The sequence below is a fragment of the Cetorhinus maximus genome, chromosome 13 (genome assembly GCF_964194155.1).
Source record: "Cetorhinus maximus chromosome 13, sCetMax3.hap1.1, whole genome shotgun sequence".
Lineage (NCBI taxonomy): Eukaryota > Metazoa > Chordata > Chondrichthyes > Lamniformes > Cetorhinidae > Cetorhinus > Cetorhinus maximus.
In genome coordinates, this window is record NC_135891.1 from 56,509,074 (window position 1) to 56,526,691 (window position 17,618).

A 17,618-nucleotide genomic window follows, 5' to 3' on the forward strand; every position below is an offset into this window, starting at 1 on the left:
GGCACTCGGAGGACTGCTGGAGATCTGGCACCCGCTGAGTCCGAATCAGATGATGAGCCTCAACTGGAGGTGGAACAACAAGCAGCGGAAAATCATGTAGAGTTGCAAGAGGTAGTCAACAGAGCGAAGGAACCCTGGAGGAATCCGTCCGCATTCTTTCTGATGTTGTAGCTCAAACATGTGAATGTCTCAAGGCCTCCATGGGAAGGCTGGCAGCCGCCTTGGAGACCTTGGTACAGCAGATCGTGCTGAATTTGCGCTCGGACCTGCATTCCATTTCTATAGGCATTGGTGGGATCCATTAGTGGCTCGGCGAGAGGGGGTGGGGTACCTTTACCTCCCTCCAAGAGCCCCTTCTCCTCAGGGAGTCAGGTATGGGCCACAGGGCACTCATTGGGAGGGGGGCCAGCATCTGGAGACCCCAGGGCCATTCACCCAGATGAGAGTGTCCAGCCAATCCCAATCCTTTCTGCCTGTGATTCCATCACCTCCAGCTGTATAGGCCGAGGAGGGTGCAACTGCCCCACAGCAGGGCACCCAAAGCATGCCGGTGCTCTAAAGGTCTTGGCCCTCTAGGGGCCAAAGGTGTCAAAAACAACAGACCTGCCTCCACCTCTGCTGCAGATGTCGGGCTGCACCTAGACGTAGCAGTAAGGTTTGATGGGTCATGGGTGTTCAATCACTGTATATATGATGCACCTTTGTAAATACATTTGTTGTCATGCGAATGGTCTCATCGTGCATCTACATCTATGTGCCTGCTTATTGTGAGGGTAAGTCATGCTCCCACTCAGTGATCACCTCCCTTTAGGAGCCTCACATTCATGTGAGGTGTAGCTGACTCAAATTAATTACTGTTGTGTTATCTCAGGGAGATGTGTTAAACTCTTTACTGGAAGTGTTTGCAAAATGCATCAGTAACCTCTACTCCTTACAAGACAACATGGAGTTAGGCATGCTCCGTGGCCTTGGAGGGTTAGCTGGAATTGTTTCTCAGAATGAGATGGCTGCCTTCATTGGTAGTGACAAAGCACAAGACCTGCAGCCGTGATGGTCTCTCCAACCATGCACAGAGTCTCAGTGTCCGCTAAAGGTTTCTCATTAAGGTGGTGATGACTGCGTCAAATCCTTTAGCATGGTGTTTGAGGTGTTGTGTTCATTTCCACTTCCCAGAGCGCATGGATACAGGGTTCAATGCTGACCATTCCAAAGACTAGGGCCTGGTGAATCATGAAGGTTGAAGCTACAAATCCAAATGCTGAACTTGTTCTCAATGTTACTGGTTGTAAAGGCCTTTCAGTGCACTGGCATGTTAAGGGACAAAAGGAATGTAGCTGTGTCCCATTGCCTGCAGCTAACTCCTGGAATCAGGGTGGTACGGGCACGTCTTCCACTTCATGCTTCTTCGGTGGCATCATCACGTGGAAGCTGACCCTCAGTTTCTTGCCCTTCATACTCATCATCCAAGGAGATGTCAGCTTCCTCCATGCCTCCCTCTGGCAAGGGATTCCCCCCGTTGAAGGGCCAGGTTGTGAAGGGCACAACAGACCACGATGGTGCGGGACACTCTCTGTGGGGAGGATTGCAGAGCCCCACTTGAGGGGTTCAAACATTGGAAGCACATCTTCAGGATGTCAATGGTCTGCTCAATGATGGATCAAGAAGGCAGCATTGAGTGCAGGCTCCATTATACAATCCTCCTTCTCCCTGTGGAAGGGTAGATCCAACAGATTAATGAATACTGGGCAAATATAAAAACAAAAAGCTAAAAGCTACTGCGGATGCTGGAAATCCAAAACAAAAACAAAATTACCTGGAAAAACTCAGCAGGTCTGGCAGCATTGGCGGAGAAGAAATCAGTTAACGTTTCGAGCCTTCATGGCCCTTCGGCAGAACTGAAGCATAGTTAGAAGAAGGGAGAAATATAAATTGGTTTAAGGTGGGGGGTGTGGGGGGGTGGGGTGGGGGGAGAGAGACATTGAGGGTGTGGTGATTGTGGAGATGAGCAGATAATCAAAAGATGTCACAGACAAAAGGGTCAAAGAGGTGTTTTGTCTGAGAAAAGTGCTAATTAAGAATGGAGGACAGGATATTCAAAGTACAGCTCTAGTGGGGGTGGGGTGGAAAGGCTAACAAGGTTTTAGTTTTAGATTTAAAAATAATGGAAATAGGTGGGGAAAGAAGAATCTATATAAATTATTGAAAAAAAAAGGGGTGGGGTGGGGGGGGGTGGAAGAAACGGGGTGGGGATGGGGGGAGGGGGAGTTTAAGATCTAAAGTTGTTGAATTCAATATTCAGCCCGGAAGGCTGTAAAGTGCCTAGTCGGAAGATGAGGTGCTGTTCCTCCAGTTTGCGTTGGGCTTCACTGGAACAATGCAGCAAGCCAAGGACAGACATGTGGGCAAGAGAACAGGGTGGAGTGTTAAAATGGCAAGCGACAGGGAGGTTTGGGTCTTTCTTGCGGACAGACTGCAGGTGTTCCGCAAAACGGTCGCCCAGTTTGCGTTTGGTCTCTCCAATGTAGAGGAGACCGCATTGGGAGCAACGAATGCAGTAGACTAAGTTAGGGGAAATGCAAGTGAAATGCTGCTTCACTTGAAAGGAGTGTTTGGGCCCTTGGACGGTGAGGAGAGAGGAAGTGAAGGGGCAGGTGTTGCATCTTCTGCGTGGGCATGGGGAGGTGCCATAAGTGGGGGTTGAGGAGTAGGGGGTGATGGAGGAGTGGACCAGGGTGTCCCGGAGGGAACGATCCCTACGGAATGCCATCAGGGGGGGTGAAGGGAAGATGTGTTTGGTGGTGGCATCATGCTGGAGTTGGCGGAAATGGCGGAGGATGATCCTTTGAATGCGGAGGCTGGTGGGGTGATAAGTGAAGACAAGGGGGACCCTATCATGTTTCTGGGAGGGAGGAGAAGGCATGAGGGAGGATGCGCGGGTCCCCAGCTATGCCTGTCTCTTTATGGGTTATGTGGAACATTCCTTGTTCCAGTCCTACTCCAGCCCCCTCCCACAACTCTTTCTCCGGTACATCGATGATTACTTTGGTGCTGCTTCATGCTCTCGTCGGGACCTGGAAAAATTTATTAATTTTGCTTCCAATCTCCACCCCTCCATCATCTTCACATGGTCCACCTCTGACACTTCTCTTCCGTTCCTTGACCTCTCTGTCTCAATTTCTGATGATAGACTGTCCACCAATATCCATTACAAGCCTACCGACTCCCACAGCTACCTCGACTACAGCTCCTCACACCCCGCTTCTTGTAAAGACTCCATCCCATTCTCTCAGTTCCTTTGCCTCCGTCGCATCTGTTCTGATGACGCTACCTTCAAAAACAGCTCCTCTGACGTGTCCTCCTTCTTCCTTAACCGAGGTTTTCCATCCACGGTCGTTGACAGGGCCCTCAACCGTGTCCGGCCCATATCCCGCGCATCCTCCCTCACGCCTTCTCCTCCCTCCCAGAAACATGATAGGGTCCCCCTTGTCCTCACTTATCACCCCACCAGCCTCCGCATTCAAAGGATCATCCTCCGCCATTTCCGCCAACTCCAGCATGATGCCACCACCAAACACATCTTCCCTTCACCCCCCCTGACGGCATTCCGTAGGGATCGTTCCCTCCGGGACACCCTGGTCCACTCCTCCATCACCCCCTACTCCTCAACCCCCACTTATGGCACCTCCCCATGCCCACGCAGAAGATGCAACACCTGCCCCTTCACTTCCTCTCTCCTCACCGTCCAAGGGCCCAAACACTCCTTTCAAGTGAAGCAGCATTTCACTTGCATTTCCCCTAACTTAGTCTACTGCATTCGTTGCTCCCAATGCGGTCTCCTCTACATTGGAGAGACCAAACGCAAACTGGGCGACCGTTTTGCGGAACACCTCCAGTCTGTCCGCAAGAAAGACCCAAACCTCCCTGTCGCTTGCCATTTTAACACTCCACCCTGTTCTCTTGCCCACATGTCTGTCCTTGGCTTGCTGCATTGTTCCAGTGAAGCCCAACGCAAACTGGAGGAACAGCACCTCATCTTCCGACTAGGCACTTTACAGCCTTCCGGGCTGAATATTGAATTCAACAACTTTAGATCTTAAACTCCCCCTCCCCCCATCCCCACCCCGTTTCTTCCCCCCCCACTCCGCTTTTTTTTTTCAATAATTTATATAGATTCTTCTTTCCCCACCTATTTCCATTATTTTTAAATCTAAAACTAAAACCTTGTTAGCCTTTCCACCCCACCCCCACTAGAGCTGTACTTTGAATATCCTGTCCTCCATTCTTAATTAGCACTTTTCTCAGACAAAACACCTCTTTGACCCTTTTGTCTGTGACATCTTTTGATTATCTGCTCATCTCCACAATCACCACACCCTCAATGTCTCTCTCCCCCCACCCCCCCACCCCCCCACCTTAAACCAATTTATATTTCTCCCTTCTTCTAACTATGCTTCAGTTCTGCCGAAGGGCCATGAAGGCTCGAAACGTTAACTGATTTCTTCTCCGCCGATGCTGCCAGACCTGCTGAGTTTTTCCAGGTAATTCTGTTTTTGTACTGGGTAAATATAGTCGACCTCCCACTCACAAACAGAAAGCCAATATCATGCCCTACAGCTGCGTCTGTGCTACTAGATTTTCACTCATACAGCCTTGCAGCTGAGGCGCTAACTCACAAATCTAGGCAACCAAGATGCCAACCCTGATACTTGACATTTCTATTCCACAGAACTTGGAAGAGATTTGGATGCACTCATGTAATGTGCCACCTTCCCAAAGGCATTCCTGCAATCTCTGATCAGGTATACAGATTAAGCTCAACTTGCACTTCAGCCCTTTGGCCCATTATCCATGCCAATTGGAGATAGTATATTCGAGTCTTCCATAGGTGATCTGGTAGTTATGCAGCAGCTGTGCTATTTTAATGTTTGTCTGCATTTTCCATTCTCACATACCTCTCTGTTCGTGCTCAAATGGGATGACTATATTATGAAGCCAATGACTCCTGTTGTCTCTCGTTAAAGCACACCAAAAGGCATGGTTCCAATTGCACCTTCTCAAGTAAATCTTCCTCTTTACTCTCAGCTCTGACACTATTTCAATGTTGTGACTCTAAGCAGTGTGAGGGTGCCCCCTGAAAGGGCCCCTAAGTCTAGCCGCAGTCTCCTCCCCCACTGCTTCAAACCCCTCCTGTGCAGATTCTTTTCCAGTTTCACTTTTAAACTGCTCAATAACTTTGGGATTTCAAGATGGTGATGCTGCATTTTTACTTTGAAGCCAGCTTCGACCCTGCCCTTGTCAGTGTTTGGGCCCCTCCAGTTTCCTGGAACCTCACGATGTGCAGGTAGAGCTCCCTCCAGTTGTTCTCCAGCCTCCTGCAGTAACCCTGGGTCCCATTGTCATTGTGGTGGACATTCCAGCCCTCCCCATTGAACCCATCCCATGCCCCATGCGGACCTCATCCCTCCTCATTTCGAAGCTGTGTGTATGGTCACATATAGAGAGCACCCACCCCCCCTCCCCACCTCACCACAACCCTCCGGCATTATGTTTTCTCTATTTACAGGCTGCAGATACCTCCCTTAACCATGAGCATCACATCTGCAGCCCATTACCGAGCCAGACACCCCCATCAGCATCGACTGTAAGACCATGACCACGCTTGGCACATCAAGCTGTTCCTTATCACAATTGAGCACACAGGCCTTACCCCTCCCTGGAGTGGAATTATGACATATGTGCCATGCATGGCCCTTTAGCATGGCCTGCAAAGCCCTAGGACTGCCTTTAATCTCTCACCCTGACTGTGAGGTCCACAAAGTCCCAGGACTGCCTTTAATCTCTCACTCCGACCTCTCGGTCCCAGAACAGGAACTATGACTGTCTTTCAATGAGCTCTTCCATTTCCTCATGACTAATCACAACACAGTTTCCCTTCTACTCCCGCTCCATGTGCCTCTGTTTAACCCATGCCACTTGTGCCACACTAACACAACCACCCTTGTATTTGGAGTCTGCGTGCATCCCCTCCCATTCACACAGTTTGATTCCTACCCATACCATTCTGTTTCTGCATTCTAGTCTTCTGTGTCAGACTCCAGCTTTCCTACCCTCAGTCTGCCCTCTGCCTGCCATTGTTGCCCCCCACCTTGAACCCCACCATACCCCATTGACCATGTCTCCATCATCCTTCCTACCCCTCCACCCCATCCACAACAGTCACAATGCTGGTCTCTGCTTCAGAGTGCAGCCCTGTCTGAGATCTGCTGCACACACTGATTGCTGTCCTCACAGAATACGGAGGACCCACCATGAGCAGACCAACCCCACACCCCCAACAGTGTGACGTCACTCTAGCATTGCTGGGAGATTGGAGCAGTGCTGTTGCAGGTAGCCTTTGAATGTTGCACTGGCCTCAAAGTCATGAGCGAAGTGAGGCAGACCGCTGCATGCTACTCATTTCCAAATGTGATTTAGACCGGTCTAATTACCCACTGGCAAGATTGGGAGGGGCAATGTTATTCCAGCAAGTAGCATTTTTAATGAGCATTCATGACATGCTAATGCATGCCAATGGCGTTCCCAACTTGAATCAGCAGGAAACCCAGTCCGTCATCAGCCGCCATGAAAATGGTGAGGGGAAATTTCAGAACTGACTTCCCGCTGCTGGAAATCTGTTTTTTGGCCTCTCTCTGAATTCTCTGCTTCTGCCTGCCACGAAACCCGCCGCTGGCAATTCCGGAAAATTCCGCCTGTAGTCACTGTTGTAATGCAGGAATTGTGGTAACAAATTTGCACAAAGTAACAACAATGTGTGAATAACCAGATTCAGTGATGTTGATTGAAGGTTAAATATCGGTAAAAACATCAGGAATAGCGCAGCTGCTTGTGTTTGAAATAGCACCATGCGATCTTCCTCGTCTATCAGAATACAGAAGGAACCTTGGTTTAATGTTGCATCTGAAGGACCAAAAGGCAAGCTGTTCTATCTTTGAACAGCAGCTAGAAGGCCCTGAAGCCAGCAGCCATTAGTGTTCCTTCAGACCTCTCCTTTTTCTTCTCCCTCTGAGTGGATGCTCTGTCAAGAGAAAGGCCCACACCATTTCCTGCATCGCAATTCAGGATTGAATTAATAAAGTTTTGGTGTGCTAAGCGCATCAAAGTTAAAGCAGATAAATGGAGTTCAACTATTAATGAATGGCACAACAGGCTCAAGGCACTGAAAGGCCTACTCTTGTTCCGACATTCCTGACTGAGAGTACACATCAATACTATTGGCTATAAAGTTCATTGGGATGCCCTGAGGTCATGAAAAGTGCTGTGTGAATGAAGTTTTCTTTTTAGGATCACCTGACCTTTGTAGATGGTCTGAACCCATAAATTAAGGTGGGGTGAGTTCAGGCTGGGTTGAACTTGTGCACATACAGAGGCATGAGGAAAATTAGCCGTATGCAGTTAGCTCCCAGCTGTTGCTGTACACGAGGTATTCCTGTAGGTTACCCAAATTGGATACCAAAAAGAAAATATTTTAAACTCAAGGACTGACAATCACTGCATAAAAGTAAATGGAGAGGGATTGCAAACTTGAAGCATAGTCACAGTTGCTCCACAATCTCTGCTTTCAATACCTGGTTTAAAAACAATTTGAACTTATCTTTTGCTTTCATAAGGAGAAAAAAATATATGTGCTTCCTTCTCCATTTTTCTGTGTTGACTGCTTGCCATCTGTTTCTTACTTCCTATGTAGTTGCATCAGAGATTGCAGCATCTCTTCAGCACTCACTGCATCTTGTATTGGGCACCCCTGTTTTTCTAGATTTGTAACCAATACTGGAACACAACGTAGAAAACCTAAACTTTCAACATGCTGGGCATTACTGGATCTATTTCCAAAAAAAAAATTGTAAATTCATTTTAAAATATTAGGTTACATAATCAACACTAATTGTATCTAGAATCAGTCCTTACTCATCCTCCTATCTATTCCTTACTTTCTAAAGTATAACAAGTGGATCACACTTTCAGCAAATACTCTATAAGGAAACGTTCAGAATGGCTACCACTTTACAGTGTTGTCTTCGCTTCCTATATATCTATTTTTGAGGAATATTGCAGTTTTGAACACAGTTGCAGTATTTCTTCTTTGCTAATGAATGTTAACACTTGAGCATTGCTAATCAATTCCTTTGTTCAGCTAATACCAACTTACTGATACAGCCTGAACAAAATTCTGGTAATGAAATAAGCCTCTTCAAGCTGAGTGTGCTTCAGATCCTTGTAAACAATTTACATTTCGACAAATTCAAGAATCTGAAGCATGCATCGGCTCATCCCCTTAATGGGATTGTAAATTCATTCCATCTTGATTCCCTTCCTAACATCATGGTAGGTTTACCTATACTAAATGGATTGCAGCAGTTCAAGGAGGTGGCTCACCACCACATTCTCAGCATTTAGGGCTGAATAACAAATATGACCTTGCCAGTGATATTTGCATCCTATGAAAGAACTTTTTTAAAAAAGCATGCGTTATGCCATTTCCCCTTTGGTGCAATGAAGAGTGATAAACCAGTCAAGCGTTCTGTTCCTGTTCCCATTCACCTTTGTCTTCAGTCCCTGAAACGTGGGCCAGAAATGCATTCTAAATCTGTGATGGTCTCATGTTAGCATTTTTTGGCGGATGTCAACAAGGTAGCAGTGTGCACAAAAGCTTAATGTCAATCCGTGCAAGCAATCCCACAGTGACCACAGTTATGCCAATTTAATTCACAAGTGGATATCACCAAGCTACAACATGCTCTTAATCTGCTTTTACAACAACAAAAATAAACCAGAAACCACCATATACTGCAACTGCTTGAAGATAGACAACACATTAGAGAGTTATGTATGGTTTAGTGTGAACAAGTTCAAAGAACACAATAAGCCATAAAACATAAGTATTTTGAGGACAACATCTGAACCGCAAGATAAAAATAATGTGCTTATGCTAAATTATACAATGTAAGACATAATAAAATGAAGGCAATGCAATGACTTTCAATAACCATCTAACCTACTTATGGCCTGAATTTCACACTTGGCGTGTGCGCCAAGTTGGCGGGAGCAGAAGCGGATGTGGAATCCGCTCCCGGCTGTGGTCGCGCTGCAAACGCGGTTTCACACTGGATGGCCAATTAAGGTCTGCCCAATGTGAAACGCGCCTTCCGAATAGTCAGGAAGGGCAGGGTGGGGGTGGGGAACTGCCCAATGGCGACTTGGTGGGTGCTTTAAAACCAGCAAAGGCAGCGCCCTGAAGGCTGCCAGGGGAGAATTTTTATTCGGTCTGGAGACTGGAACAATGGCCTCACCAGCAGCAGGAAAGGTCAGGTTGGAGGGCAAGTCAGAAGGACACTTGCCCCCTCCATTTCTTGGACGAGTGCCTCGTGGTCCTTGTGGAGGATGTGGGTGTCAGGCGGGACACTCTCGTACCCAGGGATGACTGGAGGAGGCCATCGCACCACAGCAAAAAAGTCTGGGAGGAGGTGGCAGCCGAGGTCAGCAGCCACGATGTTGTGAGGTGCACATGGGTGCAGTGCTACAAAAGGTTCAATGGCCTGCTGCGCTCGGCAAGGGTGAGTACTGAGTTGCCATGGAACAGTGTGGTGAAGTGTTTTGGGCTGGCTGTCCCCCCGTGGAGCTCAGCGGTGTTTGAGTCTGAGTGCCAACTGTCAATGACACTGGGGCTGGCCAAGGGGGTGAGCCCTGGCTGCTTGGACTGAGTGCATTGTGACTCCAGGGCCACAACTCGGATGTGCCCTGCAAGGTGTTCCTCAGCTGGGGTTGGCCAGGCTGCAATGGCGCTGCAGGTAGAGAGTGGACTAATCAATGCTTCTCTGTCCTTTCAGGAGAAGGTGAGCCATAACAACATAGAGAGGATAAGGACAGGCGGAGGCCCCCCAAACCTCCTAATATTGACGAGGCATGAAATGGATGCATTGGAGTTGGAGAGCTGCTGCCCGCCTTGTTCAGCTGATCGTGGAGAGGCAGGGTCTCTGACAAGAGTAAGGGTACAGTGCACAGAGGTGAGAGTGTCAGATTAGGCAACTTTCTTGTGTAGTCTCATTATTAATGGGAGCTTCAAACCTAGAGTACCCATTGATCATTGAAAGGCGATGGCACCATGATGCAGATCTCCATTGTCTCACCAGGGCACCTGGCATGCAAAGTGACAGTGTGATGACTTTAACTAATGACATGTTGTTGTTCTCCCTTAAATTCGCCAACACGTAGTTGAACGCAGGACCCTGAAGATCCTCTCTTGATGCCAGAGGACCACAGGGCTTTAGATGCATCTGTGTCACGCTCCATCTCTGGACCCCCAGGCACCAGCGCAGATACCAGCACGCCAGGGGGCATTAGATCGTTGGCTATAATGGCGGTGCACAGCGATGTGGGCACTTCATACTCCCTTGAGGAGCAGGCAGAGGCAGAGAGTGCCCAGGGCGCTAGCAGTGGGAGGACTGCTGGAGGCCAGGAACATGCTGAACCGAAAGGCAGATGGAGTCCCTGGGGTCGTCCATTTGACGGCAGGTGCTGAATTTCCAGCGGTGAGAGTGGATCTGGTGGAGATCCATGAGGGTATGCGTACCATGGTCTCCGTTGTGGAGGGGCCCATGTGGAGCATGAGCACTGTGTTGACCCTCATTGCCGAGCACACTGCCTTCTCCATTGAGAGAATGGTTACTCTCATGGAGAGGCAACTCCAGGGACAGAATCAGGGGTTCTTGGGGTTGCGCTCGGACCTGCAAGCCCTCACATAGGCAATGACCTCAGGTGGTCAGTGTCTGTGTGGGAGATGGACCCAGTATCCCAGTTAGGTGCCCATCCATCAATGATGAGCAAGGAGGTCCATAATGACATAACATTGGCGCATGAGCTGCTTGTTGTCTCTGCAGGCTCCTCTCAGGGTGCTCTGAATAATAGCAGCAGCTCCTCTGCTTTTCTGCCAGTGACCATGGCATCTGATGAGGCTGCAATGACTGGGGAGATGCCAGCCATGGAACTGGCCGCTCCCTCCCAGGCAGGGCCAGTACAGGCTCCACTGGCCAGAGGACGACTGCCAAGGTCCTCAAGGCCAACAAGACAGCAGAGTCAGCAGGCTGTCTCCAATGCCGCTGCCAGCGAGGGTGGGGGTGGTGGGGAGCACTCGCAAACATAAGTTTAAGGCACCATGAGCACAAGACGGACTGTTCACGGGTAATATTCTGCTCTGCCATGTTTTGTTATTTTGTTTACTGTTATGTTAACACCATATATAGTTCTGTTCATTTGATGTGAGTGACAAAATGATATAAATGTTGCTTTTGTCTTAATGGCCTGAGTATGCTTCACTTGTTTTGTGAGTGCAGGGCACGTCAATACCTAATGCTGGACGTGAGTGGCTCTAAACTTCCTTACACAGGCACTGACTGGACTTTGGGTTCAAATGAAAGGTCATTTCAGAATCCGGGATGGAGGTGGCAGCCCTGGCATGAGGTGACCTTTGTCAGCTGAGCTGAAGGAGCATTGGATCAAGGCGTCCCTGGTGTCCCTGCCTCCCTGAAGGATCCACAGGTCTGCCTCCACGCTCTCAGCATTCTCCTCACAATGCTCCTCTTCTGACTCACTGGATTCATCCTCTGTGGCCTGTGGAGCTGGCGCAAGATCCTCTTCCTCCAGTGGGCCCTCCCTTGCCAGAGCCAGATTGTGGAGAGCGCAGCATGCAACTACGATCAGTGACACCCGCTCTGGGGGATAATGTAGTGCTCCCCGTGAACGGTTCAGGTATTGGAAGCACATCTTCAGAAGACCTATGGTCCTCTCTATCAGCGCCCTTGTGGAGGCATGACTCCTATTATAACACTGCTCTGCCTCTGTTCTTGGGTGGCGGAGAGGTGTCATAAGCCACCCTTTCAATGGATGGCCTTTGTCATCCAGCAGCCATCCATCCAGTTGAGCTGGAGCACGGAAGAGCCCCAGCACCTGAGTGTCTGAGGACATAAGTGCCATGGGAGCTGCCAGCGTACCTTGCACAGACTTGGAGAATCTGTGTCTTGTGGTCATAAACTATACGGACGTTCATCAAGTGGAAGCCCTTCCTGTTGACGAAGGCACCCGGCTGACCCGCGGGAACCTTGATGGCCACATGTGTGCAGTCGATGGCACCCTGGATGTGGGGGAACTCAGCAATCATTGCAAACCCTCTGGCTCGTTCAGCCTCGCTGGGCTCGTCCGTGTGGAAATGAATAAATGTCATTACCCGCCTTAACAGAGCTTCTGTCACCAGCTTGACACAACAATGGACAGCTGATTGGGAGACTCCACACAGATCCCCCACTGACCCCTGGAAAGGGCCAGAAGCATAGAAGCTGAGGGCGACTGTGACCTTCAGAGTCACTGGCATGGGCTGTCCACCCACACAGTTGGAGTTGATCTCAGACCCAATCATCTGACAAATGGAGGTCACTGTCTACCTGAAGAGGCGAACTTCCTTCGGCATTGCATCTTGGACATGTTGAGGTAGCTGCATCACCGCCTGCAAACCTTGGCAGCAGGGTAGTGGCATCTTCTGCAGCCCCTTCTGCCTTGGGCTACCTGCTGGCCCTATACCCCTTGTGCCTGTGCCTCTCCTCCTACAGGTATCTCCCCTGGAAGCTGCATCGGGACACCCGGCCTCCTCTCCCTTCTGCCCCTCACTTCCTCCTTGGAGGAGCTGCCACCAGCAGAGAGCACAATCCCCATTCCCAGGGTAACAGAGGCTGTCTGATACTTGGAAGGGTCCACATGGTCAAAATTCTCCAGGGACCTTGGAGACACCAATAAGTCCTGAAGTGAAGCCTAGAAATGCTAATAATGAAGCCCCGAACAGAGATGAAGCTATCAAATTCAAATAAGCAACCAGCAGAAAACTTCTAAACTCCCCACTACTCATACTGGCAATGCTGCTGACCTTTTACATCCTGCCCTTGGATGAGGTTTCGTTAAAAGGGCTGTTTTGGCTGAGCGATGAGTGCGCAATCGCACAGGCAATGTAAAGTCGAGTACAATTGGCTTTTAAATGGCCTTTTAACTGATGGAGGGCACGGCTCCGACACCCGTGTGCGCCTGCTGACCAGAAGATTGCATGCATGTGGGATGATGTCAGGATGCTCACCTGGCGTCGTCCAAAACTATTTCGCACCCGTTCAGGTCTGGCACATGCCTGCCTGCGAGGTGTAAAATTCTGCCCTATGTTTTACTCCCTGCAAAACAAGCACATGAAAGGCTGAAGCCAAAATATTAACCTGTTATTGGTGGTACATTCTGTAGGGCCTGGGAGTTGGCACTGGGATATGATTCTTCTGGGACATTGTGAAATTTTCCTATTTCATGTTTTACATTCTTGTTACCTCATAAGCATGCTTATGCTTTATAGTTGATAGATTTCCTTTACTAATATTTCAAAGCAGTTGTTATAACTTTCCCAGGTATCTTGAATCGCACTTCTACATTCAAACCCTTCTTCACCCTGGTACATAGGAGTACTCTACCCCTTCAAGACCCAATAGGAAGAGATGCTGCACCCCAGCCACTCACCCACACTTTCATACAGATTTTCTATCCTCCTACAATATTTCCCCAATTCATGCATCTCTTGCCCCCCTCCCCCATGCAAACTGGCACCATTCTCTCCTTTCAGTCCGAATCAAAATTAAACTATTCCGTCCTCCCTTATCCAAGCAGAAACGTTCTTCATGCATGCACACCCCCTCACTCATTTCATTCCCGCCTTCATTTGGCCCAATCCTCTCTTCACAGTCATCCATTTCTCCCACTCTCCTTGACACTATCCTACCCACTGTTAACTGGGATTGATTTTGATTATATGTGGGAATTCCTGTTCTCACAGGAACTCCTGCACAGAGTTCAATATGACTGCCAATGGGGCAAAGCAGGTGGTGGAGATGGGTGGCCCTAGTCGATTCTGATTTTTGTCAGCAATCGCCAACACACGGACTGGATCAACAGGACGTTATGTGTCAACAGAAACACTGGTCATTGGTATGTACACTGGTGGCAACAGCAAAGGGAAGACCATTAAATGGACTTAAGTAGATGAGCAGTAACATGCTCTGTGGAACAAGCTTAATATACAGGTGTCATTAAAATACAGATAGGCCCATACAGTAGCTATGTGGTTTTCTTTAACCTTCAGCTTAATTAAAATTAAAGTTTAACAAGGAAATGTATATACCCAGTAACTATTAGTTGTTTGTTGTATCATAAAGTAGCACCCTGAATAGATTTGTGGTTTATCAATGTTGTGAAAACGTCACCCACAGTTTGAATTCCTGACTTTGTCATCATACTTATTCTCATTGCTTCATCGTGTTAATAACCATCACTTGGCGGTTGTTGCTTTAAAATGCTTCAAAGAACATTGAAAGAAAATTATACTTTAATTGTCAGCTATACAGACAGAACTTCAGACAAAATTTAGCTGACCAGTCCCAGAATAAATAGGGAAATAATATCCAAGAATGATCAAGATATTTTCTTCAACCAGTGTTCAAAGAACTTCAGCTGCAATAAGAACTCTTTATCTGGTCAGGTACTGCCTGGGTGAGCAATGTTCATGTGACCTTTAGTCAGGAAATTGTGGGGCTGCCTGTCCTTGATTTTCAATCATTCCAATGGGTGGATAATTGGAGATATTGTCCCACTCTTTTTAACCAGCATACCCATTGAGGCCTACGTTGCTACTGTGTGTGTTTTTTTATTGGTTCATGGGATGTGACTGTCACTGGCAAGGCCAACATTTATTGCCCGTCCCTAATTGCCCCTGAGAAGGTCTGTCAATATGATATTCTCCCACAAGTTCAGAGAGATGTGTATTTGTTGGCAACCAGTACTATTTCCAGTGCAAACTCAGTGCTTATTGTTTGCCAAGGTAGGTCTAATATCCCAGATATTTTGTGCAACAGGTCAAGGAAACATTGGGTCCTGAGGCAGTTAAATTGCAATCACATCATGTGTAAATGTTTTAACTGGTATTCCACTTGATATTTACATTGAAACAAAATCGAGAGAAGATCAATTGCAGCAACAGCAGCAGCAGCTGATGTGTTCTTGATTTAGCCACTGAGCTATAGCTCAGTGGTAGTGCTACATTTTTTATGACGCTGCAGGGGATTAATCCCTTTGACATTGAAGGGGATGGATTAGGCCAACTTTACCCAGGCTGCTGATTTGCATGACCATGGCGACTCCTGAGTCCCTGGATAAGAGACACAATTTTTCCTCAGCTTGTCCAACAAAAATAAAGGCCTATAATTTACAAAGTGTTTTTCACAAACTCAGAACATCCCAAACAGCCAACAGCCAATTTTGAAGAGTAGTCACTGTTGTACTGTAGGAAATATAGCAACCAGTTTTCACAAAGCAAGATCACACAAATAGCAGTGCGGTAATGACCAGAAAATCGCTTTAATGATGTAGCTTGAGGCATAAATATCGGCCAATTCCCAATGGGAGACTCTCCCAGCGTAGATTGAGTGCCTGCTTGCCCGTCATCTCCAAGTGTTTTCTTTAGCTTCGTGGCTCAGCAATTTTGTTGCCTTTCCAATGCCACTCCGACCTTTCTTTGTGAGGTTCCAACCAAGCTCAATGCAAACATCAACAGAAGCATGTTCTCATTCAATGGGTACTTTGCACTTCTCTGGTCTGAATATTGATTTTAGTTATTTCAGAACACTGCTGTCTCTCCCATAATTCTCCTGATTTCTCCCATCCACACAACCACATTATACTTGGCTCACTTCTATTCTGGGCTGGTTTTATTCAGGTTTTAGCTTTCTAACATCTTTTCCACTTTCTTAAAAGATTGCATTCACAGGCAATTAAACCTGGAGACAGCTAAACCCATTAACTACGTCTCTATACTAACATCTGGAAAGTTGGAGGGTGGGAATTTTCAAGGCAGCTTTCTTTGCCATATAATGGTGAGCTATTCAGAAATAAATATTGTATTAAAATAATAAATGCTGGTAATTCAGCAAAAAAAAAAGAATTTGGGGTAGAAACATTCTTGAAACTTAAAATGACATGTGAGCCCACTTACAGGGTTGACCAGGACAGAGCAGAGAGGGTAGAGGATAATTAAAGATTTTTTGGATGACTTTTCAGCATTTCATGTTTTAATATAATATTCATCATTGAATTAACCCCCCTTCTTGAGAATTTCCATTTTCCAGCATTCTAAAATCTTAGTCACATTTACTATTTCCAGTGGAGCTCAGACATATTGACCTAGAGTCCAGAACATGTTATTGTTAAGGCCAAAGAAGAAGCATTCTTTAGCCGTGCCATTAGGCCCTTTGCATATGTACCCAGGGAAATTAGTAATTTATCATTCAATTCGAGTTGCATGTTTTCTGTTAACAAAGCCCACTTGTGTGGATAGAAATAGCACATTAATCCAGATGAATTGGTTGGTGCTAATTTACTGGAAGGTTTTGTCATTTTGAAACATTTAAGTTAAACCAGGAGTCATTCGCCAATAGAATATGACACTGTTAGTTCAATTTTCATTTGTACATGGGATTGTTGTTTGCAGTGCTTGTGAGGTTCAAGTCTTTTGCATATTGCTGTCCAGATATTACATAGGGTCAGGTTCAAAGAAGCGGAGCGGGTTATATAAGATGAATGACTAAGTTGTGTGTAATTGTCTGACAAAGCCGTGGTTGTAAAGTGCATCAAACTGAAACCTGAGCATTTGATGGGCTTATAAATAGAGGCAGAGAGTACAAAAGCCAAGAAGTTTTGCTAAACCTATGTGAAACAGTCCAACTTCACTGCGATTGCCTAAACATGCAATGGTTTTTTTTTTACATGTAGTCAGTTGTAATGTAGGAAAACGCAGCAGCCATTTTGTGCACTGTAGGGTTCCAAAACTAGGGATGAGGTGAATGGCCAGATAATAGTGTTGTCAACTCTCCAGGATTGGCCTGCAGTCTCCAGGAATTAAGAATCAATCTCCAGAACACTGCTGTGTGCAGTCCTGGAGAAAAATCATAGGGATATTCAAAAAGATTTTTTTTGTCATTTCCTTTGAACATTTCTCTTTACCAAATATAAAAATAATTGAAAATGGGGAAAGAAAGGCTGTTTGGTTAACAGTCAAGCATCATCCAATGGGTAATCAATCCTTTTGCTTTCCAATTGGTGTAGGGACGCAGTATGTCACAGGGGTGGATGCGTTGTCCAACTAACGGTTGGTGCGTGGGTGCAGGTCATGTGATGACACCTCCAGGAATGCATTTAATCACAGTTAATCTGTGTTTTTTGTTGGGTGTTGGCTTGGATATCTAAAGACTATCCTGCTCGTCCTCAAATAGTACAAGGATCATTTTACAGCCACATGAATGGCTCAGGTAGTGGGGGGTGTGGTCCCATTTTACTGCCTCTCTATGTGCTGTTACTGCCAGATAACCTGCCCATTGACCCTATACATTCCCATCGTCGCCTGCAGAAAAGCCCTGTGTTATTATAAGTTAATGAGCTGATCCTATACTACAGATCCGAGGTCAGCAATACCCAGGCAGGAACAATCCTTAATAAGA